We start from the raw sequence: 15,350 nt of genomic DNA, 5'->3' as shown, positions 1-15,350 counted from the left end.
CTCACAAAGGACCAAAGATCAAAATATAAGACCTGGACCATAAAACCCCTAGAAGAAAACATAAAGAAACATCTTCAGGACGTTATGTTACGCATTGTTTTCTTCGACTTTACATCCACAGCACAGGCAACAAAAGAAAAAACTAGATAAATGGGACTTGTTTTGACCTCATAAAAATTATAAACTTCTGTGCAAAGAATTTTATCATGAAAGTAAAAAGACAACAAATTGGAGAAAATATTTGGAAATCACATATCTGTGAAGTGTTTAATATCCAGAAAATATAACGAACTCCTACAACTCAACAATGAAAAGACAATTCAATTTTAAAATGGGCAAAATATTCGAGTAAACATTTATCTCAAGAAGATACTCAATTGACCAATAAGCACTAGGGAAATGCTAATCAAACCCACAATGAGATATCACTTCACACCTATCAGACCAGCTATTATTTAAAAAATGGAAAATAACTGGTTTTGGCAAGGATGTGGTGAAACGGAAACCCTCTTACATTATCAGAGGGAATGTAAAAGGGTTCAACCACTGTGGAAAACAGTTAAGCAATTCCTCAGAAAGGTAAGTATAGAATTATATACCTTCTAGGTATATACTCAAAAGAACTGAAAGCAGGAATCTGAAAGGATATTTGCACACCAAAGTTCACAGCAGCATTATTCACAACAGCAAAATGGTGGAAGCAACCCAAGTGTCCACCACCTAAGAATGAGATAAACAAAATGTATTATAAAGAAAAATATTATTGAGCCATGTATAAAGTTTCCTAGCTGCTAAAATTAATACCGTAAGATGGATTGGCTTAACAACAGGAATTTATTAGCTCATAGTTGCAGAGCCTAGAAGGCTTGCTTCATCCCAGGGTCGGGGTCAGTATCTTCTGGCTGGCAATCTTTGGGGCTCCCCGGCTTTTCCATCACATGACAATGCACATGTCAGCATCTATCTTCTCCTTTCTCTTCCAGGTTCTGCTGACTTCCAGCTTCTGGCTGCTCCCCGTGCCTTCCCCCTCTGTGGCCTTCTCTATAAGGCCTCCAGTAATAGGATTAAGGCCCATCCTGATTCAGTTGGGTAGCACCTTAATTGAAGTAACCTCATCAAAAGGTCCTCTTTACAACGGGTTCATGTTCACAGAAATGGATGAAGATTAAGGACCTGTTTCTCTGGGGTAAATAACTCTAAGCCACCACAAACCAAAAAAAGGAATAAAGTTCTGATACATACTACAACATGGAGGAACCCTGAAGACATCATGTTGAATAAAATAGATCAGACACAAAAAGGCAAATATTGTACGATCTCACCGATATGAAATAATTAGAGTATGCAAATGCGGTCAAAAATTAGAATACAGGTAATGAGGGGTGAAGATGGTGGGGGGAACAGAGAGTTATTATTGTTTCTGTTTGGGATGATGGAAAAGTTATGGTAATGGATGGTGATGATGGTGGCACATTATGAATACAGTCAACACCACTGAATAGTATACTTGCAAGTGGTCAAGATGGGAAATTTTTTGTTGTATATATGTTATCAGAATAAAAAAATTTTTAAATCTTGAAGAAAAATGCAGGGAAATAACTCAAATTGTACACTTTAAATATAGATGGTTTACTGGGTCGGTGTGTGTGTGTGTGTGTGTGTGTGTGTGTGTACTGTACACACATTACACCTCAATAGAGATGAATAAAAGTAAGGACAAAACCAACTATAATAACAAAGCAGATCAGTGTTGCCTTGGACTAAAAAGGGGTCTGAGTACAAAAGGGCCAAAAGGAACTTCCTGGGATGATAGAAATGGTTCAGTATCTTGATTCTAGTGGTGGTTACACAACAGTTTACAGTTGTCAAAACCCAAACTGCACGCTTAAAAATGGTTGAATTATATTATATGTAAATTATACCTCAATAAAGCAGATTTTTAAAAACAAAATGCAAACCCAAATGCTGTTAAGTACATTTAAAATATCTTTATACACACTAAAAGGAACAAACTATATATAGTCACCATTTTGTAAACTACCACATCACCTCATCAACCTATGCTACCAGTTTGATATCATGATACCACAGCATGTTCATTTTTTTATGTCAAAAAAAGAAAAAGAAACCATTTAAAAAAAGGAAAAATACTAGAAGACAACAGGAAAAGGCTTTCTCAACTTATCAAATCAAAAAATCTACTATCACAATATATTACCAGGGGTTAGAGAAACAGGCATTCCCATATACTCCTGCTGGATTTGTAAACTAATATCACCTCTATGGGGAGTTAAGTTGCAATACCAAATTTTTAAACTCACTATCTTTGACCAAACATTCCACTAAAAGAAATATATTATATTCTTATAAGAGGAGAAAGAAGATAAAGAAATATGTATGAGAATATTCACTTACAGCTTTGTTTGTAGTATTATAAAACTGGATAAATTATAACATATCCATACAATGGAACACTGTAACCATTAGAAAGACCTAGGCCGCTATAAATACTGACATGAAACCTTCCCTAAGATCATTTTAAAAATATACATAGCCCTGAATAAGGCCTCTGAGTCCCAGTTACACAGGTGTGTCCATTTTATGAAAATTTATTGAGTATTCTTGTGCACTTTTCTGAATGTGTGTTGTATTTCAACATAAAGTTTACCAAAAAATTGGAGGGAAATGCATAAAACTTAAAAGTTTTTAAGTATATACATATATAGCCTTGAACTATGGTAACTGATTGCCTCTGGGCAAGGGAGGGTATGGTAACTAGGAGACAGCAGTACAGGGTAGCTTATTTTTCACTGTCTTCCCTTTTGAAGGTAGCTTATCTTTTGTACATTTTGAATTTGTCCCAAGTGTACCTGTTACAATTTTTGTTTTTGTTTTTTTAACTGACCATTTGCAACTGTATCTCTGCAAGTCATGATTTTCTTGATACAAGGAAGGCAAATAGTGCAGAAATAAACTAGAGGCTGGGATAGATTTGGGTTCACAAGTATTCATAACCTGATTTCAAATTTTATATTCATCACAACAGTCTCATTCCCACTGCCTTTATAACTGGTAAACAGTATAAATTTCAACCTAGAAAATAAATTTGTAATAATAGAATCACCTTTTCTACTTTGAATGAGGTTCAGTATAAGATTTCATTTTTAAAAAGTCCTATTGCCAAGAATTTTTTTTAATTCACATTCTTAAATGAGATAGTACATATTAAGCACACAACACTGTGCTGGCCCACAAGCATTCAAAAACAGCTTTTATTATTATGTGTATGTAAGAATATGAATGAGAACATCAATCAGAACACAAAGAGAAGAATTTTACTGAGAACAAGGGGCTGGGAGGAGAGGCAGGGAGAGGGACACTTAATAGCAACTGAAGAATAAAATATAGAGATAAAATTAAGGAGATTGTGCTGGAAATGTGGATGAGAGTCAGATATTGAGAGGCTTTGAGAATTCCATGGAAAGAAGTTTAATTTCTAACTCTTAAACAATGAAAAACAAAGTTAAACTTGAGTCTTCAAGCAGCCAAGCAACCTGCTAGGATAATTTTTTTTTTTTTTTTTAATATACAAGGAGAAACAGGTACTCTCATGAACAACTGGTGAGACTATAAATTTAGTATAGTCCCTTTGGAGGCAACTGGGAAAGAGCCATTAAAGTTTTAAATGTGTGTTTCCTGTGATTCAGAAATTCTACTTCCAAGATTTTTACACTAAGATATACTCTTACCAGCACACAATTCTACATGTAGTTCACTACAGGATCATTGAAAATAGTAAAAGACTGAAAACAGCAATGAGGAACTAGCTAAATAAGTTATGTCAAATCCATCCATACAATGGAATACTACGCAGCTTTTTAAATATGAAGCACAGAAGGATCTCCAAGTTCTTTTAAGTGACAACAGTGGAAGTCCACTATTATTTGATTAAATTCTTCTATTAAAAATAGAGAGGGGGAAAGAACAGGGAAAAAGAAATGGAAGAGAAAGATACATAACCATATGTATCAACTATCCTCTAACAATAACGGCTTTTGGGAGGGGCAGCTAGGGTAGAAGGAGCTTACTTTGTTACGGTATACTTTTTTGTACTGCTTAGACTTTATCATGTGTATGTTTTATTTTCAATTCAAAAAATATTTACTATTTCTTACCAATTAAGCACTATAGAATAAAAGATGTGAGAAAGAAGAGATTAGAAATAGTAATTAATTTCCATTAGATCTATTCCGTCTCCTCCATGAAGTTTCCCTAACAACACTTGTTGAAAATGACCTTTTTTCCCTCTGAACTTTTAAACCACTTATTTATGCTGCTGCAACTATTTTTTTTCAATTACAGTATACTTATTACCATATGATATGGTCCTAAAACCACAAAGGAATTTTAATGCCTACAATACTTAGCACAATTCTTCGAAGAACAGGGATAATGAATAAAAACAATTTGAACTTACCGAAGGACTGTTCATTCCTAGGGCAATTGGAAAAACATGGTTATACTGAAAGGCCCAGGCGTGATTTACCTATTCTATGGGGGAGACCTAGGTCCCAAGCAAATCCTTAGGACTCTTAATTTTGTCTCAACTTCCAGGCAAAAAGCTGGCTTTAGAGTTAAACTCTAGAAACTTCCACATCAAACCACCAAGCATTTTGGGGAGACTAAAATGAATATAACTGAAAGAATACTGGATTTTTAAAGGCTAAAAAAGTAACAATTCTACCTTCAAGATAAACAATTTGATTGACTTTTCCTTACTAATCAATAAACCCTGACTCAGATGCATGTAAACAGATAATTATTCATATTAGGAAATAAGCACTACATTTTCGGTCTTGGTGGTCTGGGAAGGTTACTTAAATGAGATGGAAACTAAGCCGGACCTTAAAGCCTACACTAGAGAGCAAGAGTGAAGAGGTAGAAAAAACTTAACAAGACTGAAACAAGGGAAAATAAAAGTTGAACAGATTTAAAAAAAAAAAAAGACTGTGATAAAACTAAATATTAGATTGAGAAACTTGGATTATATTCTGTGGGCTGTTTTTAGCAAAAATGTGATCAAAATGGTTTTTAATAAAATTAAACTAGCAAAAGTATGCAGAAGGACTAGGTAAAGATTAGAGACTAATTTGAAAGCTATTACAATAATCCAGAAATAAAGTAAAGGGCCTGAACAAGAATTTTTGGCACTGGAAAAAAAAATGTATTAACAGCATTCTGCAAAAACAAAATCAGTTTATTTAGTACCATTACTCACTTAACATGAATTGAATATTTAAATGATCAGGTCTTGAAATTTCTTACTTCTGTGCCTTTGCTAATGATTCCCACCACCAAGAAAAGTGCCATCTCCGTATTAATATCTTACTCATTCTTCAAAGTCTTGCACCTTTATGACATTAAAGTGTAGTCCCTTCCTCCTCTGAATTTATGATCTCTACACGCATAACTGACTTATCACAGGTTGCCTTGAACTGAAGTGATATGAGTACCTGATTGCATTTGGATGTCAGAAATCTTTTTAACTCACAGTGCCTTAAATGATAGTAAAGCATATAAACACTGATTAAGTATATGTGTTTTGGAGAGTGGGTAGCAGCCAAGCAGTAGCAAATTAAAAATGACAGAAGTTTAAGGCCTTGTGGCTGAGAGAATAGTGGTATGAAAAGTCAGTTAGGAAAGTCACATGTGGGAGCTATTTTGTATTTGGGGGGAAAAGAAAAAGGGACACTACAAGTTTATGATTTCAGGTTTGCCTCATTTGAGATCCATACATCTAGGCTTCCACCACTGCAGATGTGTATGTACTTTGAAGGTAGCTTCCTAAATTCCATTTTAGTGATTCCTGATGAAGTGATTTTGAAAACTTAATACAGTAATCATGCTGTCTTACTTATTGTCTGAAGAAGATACCACTGACCCTCCAATGGATATGTGTGTGGAGTTATTTTTCTCATTGGTGGAGTTAAGATTGTTCCTAGATGGGGCTAAATACTTGCCCTGACCCCACTCTGACCCTCGCTGTAACAACTACCTTAGCTGGGATGAAGATACAGTCATAAAACATAACCATTACCAGGCAGGTAAAAGAGGGAAGAGATGAGCTCTTTAATCCCTTTAATGAGGATATGTAGATTGAAGACAATTTGCCAAAGAGAATACTGGGTACTCATGTAAAACATTTTCAAATAAATATTTGCCAAAATTCAATCTGAAAAGAAAATTATCAAGCTGATACAACTGATCAACAAGGTGACTGAAATTCAGTAATTCATTTTACTGATAGCTTTACTGAGAGGAAAGAAAATATCACTTCATTTTCTTACACCAGAAGGAGGGGGAGAAAATTCACACACACACACACAGGTTTGCCCACTTATAGCAAACACTATAGTGAAGTTGGTAGTTCAAAGTCATCCTGTTTCCAAACTTTTTATGATCAATCAGTACTGAAAGTGGCATCTGACTTCATAACATTATCTAGTATAAACAGCTTAATCCATTCAATGTCTGACTAATAAAATTTAGATAAAAGGCCGTTCTACATATCCATATGATGCCTTATGTTTATAGAATTTTCTAACAAAAGGAACCTTGGAAAATTACATGGTTCATATCTTTCTTATATAAATGAAAAACAGACCTTGAAAGATTGATTTGCCTAAAGCTTACAGTACTAGCTGGCAAGTTACTCTTAACTCTTCACTGATAACTATTCAAAGTTACAAACTGACAAATAATATTGATCAGATACCAAAAGGGGAAAAAATATTAAAGGTTTTCAACGTGTAGATATTCTTTGATTAAAGTTCTGTTTTGAAACTGAGCATAATGTCAGCTGCTCTTTTCACCAACAGCAATTAACTCTCATTTATAAAATGTCAGTTTAGGACATTTAGATTATGATAAACAAAAATTTCCTCTCAACTCAAAGTAAAAATAATTTGGTTTTAGGTTTCATTTAAACAGAGGAGCAAAGAATATTTACTCTAAAGGCCCCCTTTTTTTGTTGTTAAAATCCTTTCTTCCCCCTCCCCATGCTTTCTCTTCTTTTGTACTGAATTTCTCAAATGCATGAGATGGAGGAACAATACCACAATACAACTGCAGGCTTCCTGCCTTCTAGTCAGTTATTATTCTTAAGAATTGAGAACTTTCAAAACATTGCTTGTGTTGCTTTGAAATTCCGACTTTCAGATTTTCCCTCCTTCGCGGAATATCTATTTATAAGAATGACTCTGAAAATGTCTTGCTACACCCAATCAAAATTCTCTAAGCAAATTTAAAATGCCAACCTTAGATATGAAAGTGGTATGTAAATGCCTGAATTTTGACTAAAACAAACCTAAAAGTACAGGACAGAAAGAAAGAAGTTTGTTTCTGGCCAAGCATAAGAATAGTATTTTTCTCATATACATAAAATTAATCCAATTTCTGAAAAACTCTATCTTTATATAGACAATATCTTAGAGTCAAAAACACAAATTCACCATCAACAATACCATATGGGGATGTAAAGGTCTCAACCTACATTGGACTTAAATTATTACTGACTTAAAAAAAAGTTCATACTAAAATGAAATGTCCATTTATTTTTAAAAATTGTTGGGGCAGAAAAAATTACCAACAGCAATCTATTGAAAACCTGGGGAACTCCCCATTTCCTCTGACTATACTCTGATGGTAGCAACAGTACTTACTAATAAACTAAGATAAATCAGTGGAGCTCCTCAAGACATGAGGGGAGGAGAAGAGAATAAATTACTTCCCCAGCTCAACATGGAAGGTGAAACACATTGGTTCATGAGCAACTTGTCAAAACTGTTACAATAATTCTTATCCAAAGTCTCTAATACCTCCGTAAGACACAACAACATCAAAAAAAAAAAGACTCCAGCAGTTGGCTAATTTATTTTAAACAATTTCTAAAAAAGCCTAATCCCAGCACAACAAAATAATTTAGCTAGTCCCCTGGAGTTTGTTATAATGGGATTTAACCTGTACACTCAACATTCAATTAAACACGAGGCTTATCCTAATTGAGGATTATGCTGACTTCTGCAGTCCTTTCCCATCTATCCATCTACCACTCCAACTCAGCGGCCAGAGCTACCAGAGAAAACTCAACGGAGCCATAGACTATCCATTACCATGTGCTATCCAGGCCAATGTTCCCCCTTTACCATTATGTGAATGATCAAGAGTTAAATTTAGTCATCTACTCAGCCAGGTTTCCAAAAAGTGAAGTTCATAACCCTCACACATAGCCTCTAAGCAAGGAAGTTAAACATCTCAAAAAAAGTACCTTCCTAGGAACAGCAGACAAAAAAAGTCACACCCTTTCCTAGGCTATAACAATAAAAATATCAACAGAAGAGGAAAAAAAAAAAAAAAAGGACACAGATGCTCTTAATGAAAAAAGGACAGAGAAGACGCTAAACAATTTGCTGTTAGAATATTCTTTTAAATAGATGGAACCCATTTGCCTCTAGGCCACAAAGTTTACTATACAGCAAGATAAATCTTTATTACTGTCCCCACTAAAAACTGACCTAGGCTGGCAGCATCCATCAAACTGAGTTAATGCTGAGAAAGTTGGGAACTGGCAGTATGTAGCCTAAGATTATCTAGTTTGTGGATAAACTGGCCTTCTAAATACTGCAGGTCTTCCTTTCTACTCCAGCTTTGCATCTTCTCGCCATTTTCCTGTTCATTTAACAACTCTCCACCAGAAGGGAAAGGTGATTAAATTCAAGTCAATCTCATCATTTGTTAGGCAGCTAAAAAATACGGTTAGGGATAAAATGCATCCTTAACCCAAAATAATCCTCTTCCAGAAACCCTTAAAAAAAAAAAAAAAAAATGGCCAAATGACCTAATACGCCTCATTACAATAGAGCCCCTCCACTTTAACTGTGAAATGTGCTCATTTTGTAATCCCCTCTCCCCACCCCCCAAAAGCACACATAAAATGGGAGAAAATGCCTACATTTTACTGCAGTACACAATGCTATCCCTGAGAATCTAAACTTAACATGGTCACTTATCTTTCAATCTGTTGAGCTGAGGAAAAAGAAAAAGGTAACGTACATTTCCAATACTAAATTTCTGCTCATGGATCTTTAACCACTCAATAAAACAAAAAAGACATATTCTACACTACAGAAGTATAGCAAGTTCAAACCAAACTAGTACATATTAACCTATGAGATAATACAGTAGTACCTCAATCCTGACAAATCTTGTTTTTCTAGTACAACGCAGCATTAACAGAGTAACAACTGTATTAAATTGTGCCACTTTGCTATGTAAACAAACAGCCACTGGAGGCTATATTCATTTTTAACTTGCAACAAATTAAAACTTTTCAAAAGTATTCTACATCTTCTGGCCAAGTTTGAAATTATAGTCTTAAAAAAATACAAAAAGAACAACCAGTTTTGGACAACAATAATTTTTTTTTTTAATTTTTACTCTATTATCGAAAGTAAAATAAAAGATATTTTTCAATTATTCTTTTAAAAAGACTTCTCCAATTTATGGTAGGCTTCAGTTAAAAGGAACTATTCTGGAATCGTACTGCTAATGCACAAAGGACCGAATTTAAAAAAAAAAAAAAAAAAAAACCTTGAATGTGCTTTCCCTTACACAGCAAAGAAGCTTATTTCAAAAGACCAGACAAGAAGGTAAGCAACCGTTTCAAGAATCACTTTTTATTTACACATCTAGAAAAAGAGTACAGGGTCCAAGAGTACACTGACTCTTTACTGAAGGAATTCTTACTTGCTTGGGTAGGGGGAGGAAGAATGCTTTACAGAAATAATTCTTACACAGGGGGAAAAAAAATGCACACTATGCTCACTTCCAAAATATACTGGAATTATTTAATATAATCTCCCATAATTCAGGTCTAAAATCAATTATTTTTTTTAATGAATTGTTAGTGCCAGATTAAAAACAACCACTCTGAAATTTATTAAAAAAAAAAAAAAAACAGAAATCCTACTGATTATACTAGGGTTGTTTTAACTTTCAACGCCTCTGCAGTATAAGAATATTTTATGGTACCAACATTTTCTATAACTGCCCCAGAAACACTGGAGCTTCCAATTACTCCACAATTCCAACCTCCAAAACACAATTCTATATGCCAGAAACTGGCATACGGCTTTTTTTTTTAATGTTGACTGGACAATGAAGTCATTTTTATCAATACATAAAATACTCATATAATTTAGGCTCGCAGGCAATCTACATTACCGCTCATTTAAATGCAGAACCTAAAGCAACCTCCATTGACAGGAGCTATAGTGCTCAATATCATTTTACATGTTACAAACAGAGGCTTCATTTTACATACGAACAATGAACCCTGGCAGGGTTCTTCATCCTAAAGCCTGGAGATTATTTCTGTAAGAAAAGATAAGCAATAAACTCGGAAGAGCTTTTCTAATAGCTATCAGCATATTTTTAGACAGTAAAAAGAACACAGTATCACCACCACATTCTTCCTTTCTTCCGTACATTTTCTATCCCTGCTTTCAGTATCAAACAGGGGTGTGTTTCAAATGAAATTCCTAAGATTAATATTCCAAAGACCAAGGGGACCCTAGAAACGGAACAGTCACTGCTTCCAGGGAGGGGGAATTTGAAGGTTTGGAGTGAAAGGGAGACTAATTTTTTTTTCCTTTCTATTTGTGTGTTCTATGCGGTATAACCTATTCTAAATAAAGAAACGATAATTTAAATTTTTTTCAAGAACAAACCGTGCACAAACTTACAGGTTTCCATTTACATTTTACTAGCATTCACTGGAGACCTGTTTTTCCCCCATCATTCTTTAAACAACCTGCTGCCACAAATACTGACGCTTTCTTGCAACCAAGCATCAGTTAGGTGGATCCAAGGCCAAGCATTTAAATCAAGGAGACGCAGCAATCTTAATACTACTACTACTCTCACTCATCTCCTACAACTCCATTTAAAACCACTGCAGCAAAACAGCTGGTACTAGCCTTCCTGTGTCTTTACGGTAAAGGCTTAATAACAAAAACAGGTTGGCTTTGAAACACTGCTAAAAAACTGCAAACAGGAAGTCTTCACATTCGGGAGTGGGGGAAAAAGTTTCGATTTCAAGAGACGCTCATACCTTTCGTGTCATTCCATTTGGAATCCCGAACTCCTGCTAGTGAAATTTTGAGGCTAAGGGTTCTTTCGGTTAACTTTTCCACCCTAGGTTCCCTCAAACTTGCCTAAGAAGTATCTAAGCCTCATGGCTTGTTTTTTTTAAAGCATGTGCAAGATAGTTTATTTAAATCACTATAAATTGGATCAATATAGGTTAGATTAGAGATCGGGAAGACAGTAATAAAGACGGTCAAACCCCAATTTAATCCACCAACTTCCCAGTTGCCATTTCCCAGCTACCACACCAGAGGTAGTAAAATGTCTTTTTACTGAGAAAAACTGCTGAGAACCTCTCCGTGCCCAAAATGGAAATCCCGCAGATAACTCGTGTTAAAAAATGTTAAATGCCCAAGTGCAGGAAGAAACACAGCAACAAAATCTAACCCGATTCTGAGTACGACTTGGAATCTAGGGTGGGGGTATGTGTGGCTTTCCCCCTTTAATTCTTTCAAATAACAGCGAAGGAGCCACGGCAGCGGGAGAAGGGGGACACAGGGAGCTTTCAAAAGCAGCCCCAAGGACTGCGGGAGGGAGAAGGAAGATAAAACTTCAGCGACAGCAAGGAAAAGTGGGCCCCCACGATCGCCCCCAAACTCCTTGGAGTGACCCCTCCGCTCGGAGACCGCCTCGAACCCCCAAGCCGGCTGCCGCCCAGCCTAGGCTCCCCTCCTGAGGCCGCGGGCCGTCCCCAGGCTGCACGGCGGCCCCCCGAAACTACCTCGGCGCGCCCCCCACTCGGCGCGCCCCTCAGCGCCTCCGCGGAGCCGGAGCAGCCGGCTCGCCGCAGACCGGAGACTCGCCCTCTACCCCCGCCTAGCACTCCACCCCTTCGCCCGCTACTGCCTCCTCCTTTATCTCCACTCACTGCTCGCCGCCATTTTCCTCACTGCTTCGCTTTAAATCGGAAACTCGCCGCTCAACCCGCAACAGCCGCCGCCACCACCGACTCAGCCCCGGCCGCAGCCGTCGCTGTGGAGAGGCTGAGACAGTAGCCGCCGAAACCGCTGCGCGGGGACCGCTGGGATATGTAGTCCCGCGGCCCCGCCCAGCACTACTGGTCCCAGGGGGCCTAGCGCGGCGTGAGCAGTAAGGTCCTGCGCCCGGTTCCGGCGCCTGCGGCGCGGGGGCGTGGCCACGTAGTCCTTCCGACCGCTTTCGCTCACTTACTACCTGGGCGGTGCGGCTGGAGTCCGGAACCATGGAATGCAGTCCCAGATCTCCTCTTCATTTTTTTCATGCTTGCCTTCATCAGTGATATCAGCTAACATTTATGGAGCATTTATTTTATGCCAAGCACGGATCCTCAAAACCAGCGTCCAAGGCAGAAACAGTATTATCCACATTTTTCAGGAGAGGAAGCTTAGGCATAGGCCAAGAGGCTGTTCATTAGTGCTAAAGTCACTGGGTGAAAGGTTGCTTGGCAACAGTATATTCAGTATATTCACAGTATATTCAGTACTGAAGTATCATCCCACTGAGCACTTTATCACTTACAAAGGGAAACACCTCTCTTTAGAATGGAAAGATTTGGCAAACATCACCTTAACCAAATGTTCGAACTTGACATTGCCAATAATGGGTCAAACTGACATTATGTCTCTCCTGATATGATGCAATAGGGAGGGCATAATGCCACCTCTGTGGTATTCTTGCCACAAAATAGGTAAATTGAATCTAATCATTAGAAAAAAATCAGACCAATCCAGACATTCTACAAAACAACTAACCTGGACTCTTAAAAATATCCAAGCAGGTATGAGGGGTGACAATGCAATTGGGAAAGCCATATGGACCACACTCCCCTTTGTCCAGTGTATGGATGCATGAGTAGAAAAATGGGGGCAAAAAAAAAAAAGGCACCCAAGTGTTCTTTTTTACTTTAATTGTTCTTTTTCACTTTAATTCTTATTATTTTTGTGTGTGTGGTAATGAAAATGTTCAAAAATTTATTTTGATGATGAACTCACAACTATATAATGGTGCTGTGAACAGCTGAATGTATGCTTCGCATGACTGCATGGTATGTGAGTATATCTCAATAAAATTGAATTAAAAAAATATATATCCAAGCAGGAAAGACTAAAGAGACATGGAAACCAAATGTAATAGGTGAGCCTTGATTGGATTAAGTATATTAAAAAAAAAAATGCTAAGGACTTTTAGGGGAGATATTATGGATATTAATTTGGACTTTATATTAGATAATATATTGGATAATAATATTGACTCAATATGTGAAGAAAATAAATCTGACCACTGTCTATCTCCTCTGCCATCACCATTTTCCACTTGGACTATTGCCAGAGAGAAGATGGTTAGGTCAACTGATGCACCCTCCCTGTTTTCCCTGCTTCCACCCTTCCCCCTGTAATCTATCCTCAATACAGTAACCAGAGGGATCCTGATAAAACACAAGTCAGTTTATGTTTCTCCTCCAAAATCTTTGCGGCAATCTGCAAATCCCCACACAGACTGTCTCTCTCCTTACCCTTCCCTCTCCATGCTCATCACCCCCTTCTTTTCTACTCACTAACGTACTCTAGGAACACTGACCTCCTTGAAGTCCCTCCAACATGCCCCACACACGCCAGCCCTCAGAGACTTTGGACTTGCTATTTCTTCTGCCTATAACTCTTTTTTCCAGAAAGTGCAAAAGCTAACCATCCCCCTGCCATGGTCTTGGTAACAATTATCACTTCTTCAGTTAGACTTTCCAATCCCAGAAGCTGGGAACACTGATGAAGGTTTCAATAAATTCTCCAGAAGCTGGCTGGCTGAAGGAGGGGTAAAGAGTCTTCTTTCTGATTTTGAAATCATCAGTTCTCTCTTTAAAGGCTTCAACTACCCCACTTCCCTGCTTCATTTCTCTTTCTAGAACTTTGTATCATCTGGAACACCATAAATTTTTGTTTACTTATTTATTGTCTCTTTTCCTCACTAGAATGAAATCTCCATGAAGGCTTTATGTCTCTTTTGTTCTCTGATGTATCCCCAGCACCAAGCACAGAGTTTAGCAATGATGTGTACTCACATGGCCTTCACAATCCACTCCCCCATAGCAGCTGTGATGGTTAAGTTCATGCATCAACTGGGCTAAGTTATGGTGTCCAGTTGTTTGGTCAAGCAAGCACTGGCTTGATCCTGTGAGGATATTTCATGGATTTAAATCATTAGTTAATTGTGTTTAGGGCTGATCACATCTACAATCAACAAAGGACATTCATTGTCTTCAGCAATGAAAGAAGTTTCATCCAATTAGTTGAAGCCTTTAAAGAGAGAGCTGACGATTTCAATATCAGAAAGAAGAATCTTTACCCCTCCTTCAGCCATCCAGCTTCTGGAGAATTTATTGAAACCTTCATCAGTGTTCCCAACTTCCAGCCTGCCCTGTGTAATTCAGACAAGCCAATCCCCATAGTCACATGAGCCAATTCCTATAATAAATCTCATAATATTTACAGATAGGTAGGGAGATAGATAGATCTCCTTTCAGTTCTGTTTCCCTGGAGAACCCTGAATAATACAGTATCCAAAGAAATCTTTGAAAAATTATATATTAAATCATGTCACTTGCAACCTGCTTTAGCTTCCTAGCTACTAAAACAAATACCATACAAAGGGTGGGCTTAAACAGTGGGAATTTATTGGCTCATGGTTTTGAGGCTAGAAGTTCAAAATCATGGTATCAGCAAGGCAATGCTTTCTTCAAGAAGACTGTGACAATCCTTGGTCCCTGGCTTTTCCGTCACAGGGCAATGCACCTGACAGCGTCTTCTCCTTTCTCTTCCATGTTCCACTGACGTCCAGCTCTGGCTGCTCACCGTGGCTTCTCTCTTTCTGTGTCCAATTTCCTTTGCTTATAAGAAATTCAGCCATGTTAGTTTAAGGACCCCCCTCTTTCAGTGTGGGCACACCTTGACTAATAACACCTTCAGAGATCCTGTTTACAAATGGGTTCACACCCACAGGACCCAGGGTTGGGAACTAAACATGCCTTTTGTGGGGGACACAATTCAATCCCCAAAACAATTTAAACAAATTTCAGTGGCATCCCATTGCATTTGGGTAAAACCCAGACCCTAACTGATTTGGTCTCTACCTAGCTCTGATCTCAAAAACGTCTCTCTCCATTTCTCACCCCT

General features: G+C 37.6%; 1 protein-coding gene and 1 pseudogene across 2 annotated transcripts in view; one reads left to right on the top strand and one right to left on the bottom strand.

Moving 5' to 3' along the window:
- Positions 1 to 12,025, top strand: part of LOC119515308 — a 97,807-nt pseudogene extending 85,782 nt beyond the window's left edge.
- NCOA3 (nuclear receptor coactivator 3) overlaps positions 1 to 12,188 on the bottom strand; it is a 166,669-nt gene extending 154,481 nt beyond the window's left edge. For both annotated transcript variants that reach the window (XM_037811925.1, XM_037811927.1), the window contains exon 1: positions 12,074 to 12,188. The gene's annotated coding sequence lies outside the window, so the exon portion shown is untranslated. The remainder of the gene's footprint in view (positions 1 to 12,073) is intronic.
- Positions 12,189 to 15,350: the final 3,162 nt, after the last annotated feature.

Source organism: Choloepus didactylus, chromosome 19 (assembly GCF_015220235.1).
Source record: "Choloepus didactylus isolate mChoDid1 chromosome 19, mChoDid1.pri, whole genome shotgun sequence".
Taxonomy (NCBI): Eukaryota; Metazoa; Chordata; class Mammalia; order Pilosa; family Megalonychidae; genus Choloepus; species Choloepus didactylus.
Note: the sequence above shows the minus strand (reverse complement) of the source record. Positions and strands in the feature narration are given on the sequence as shown.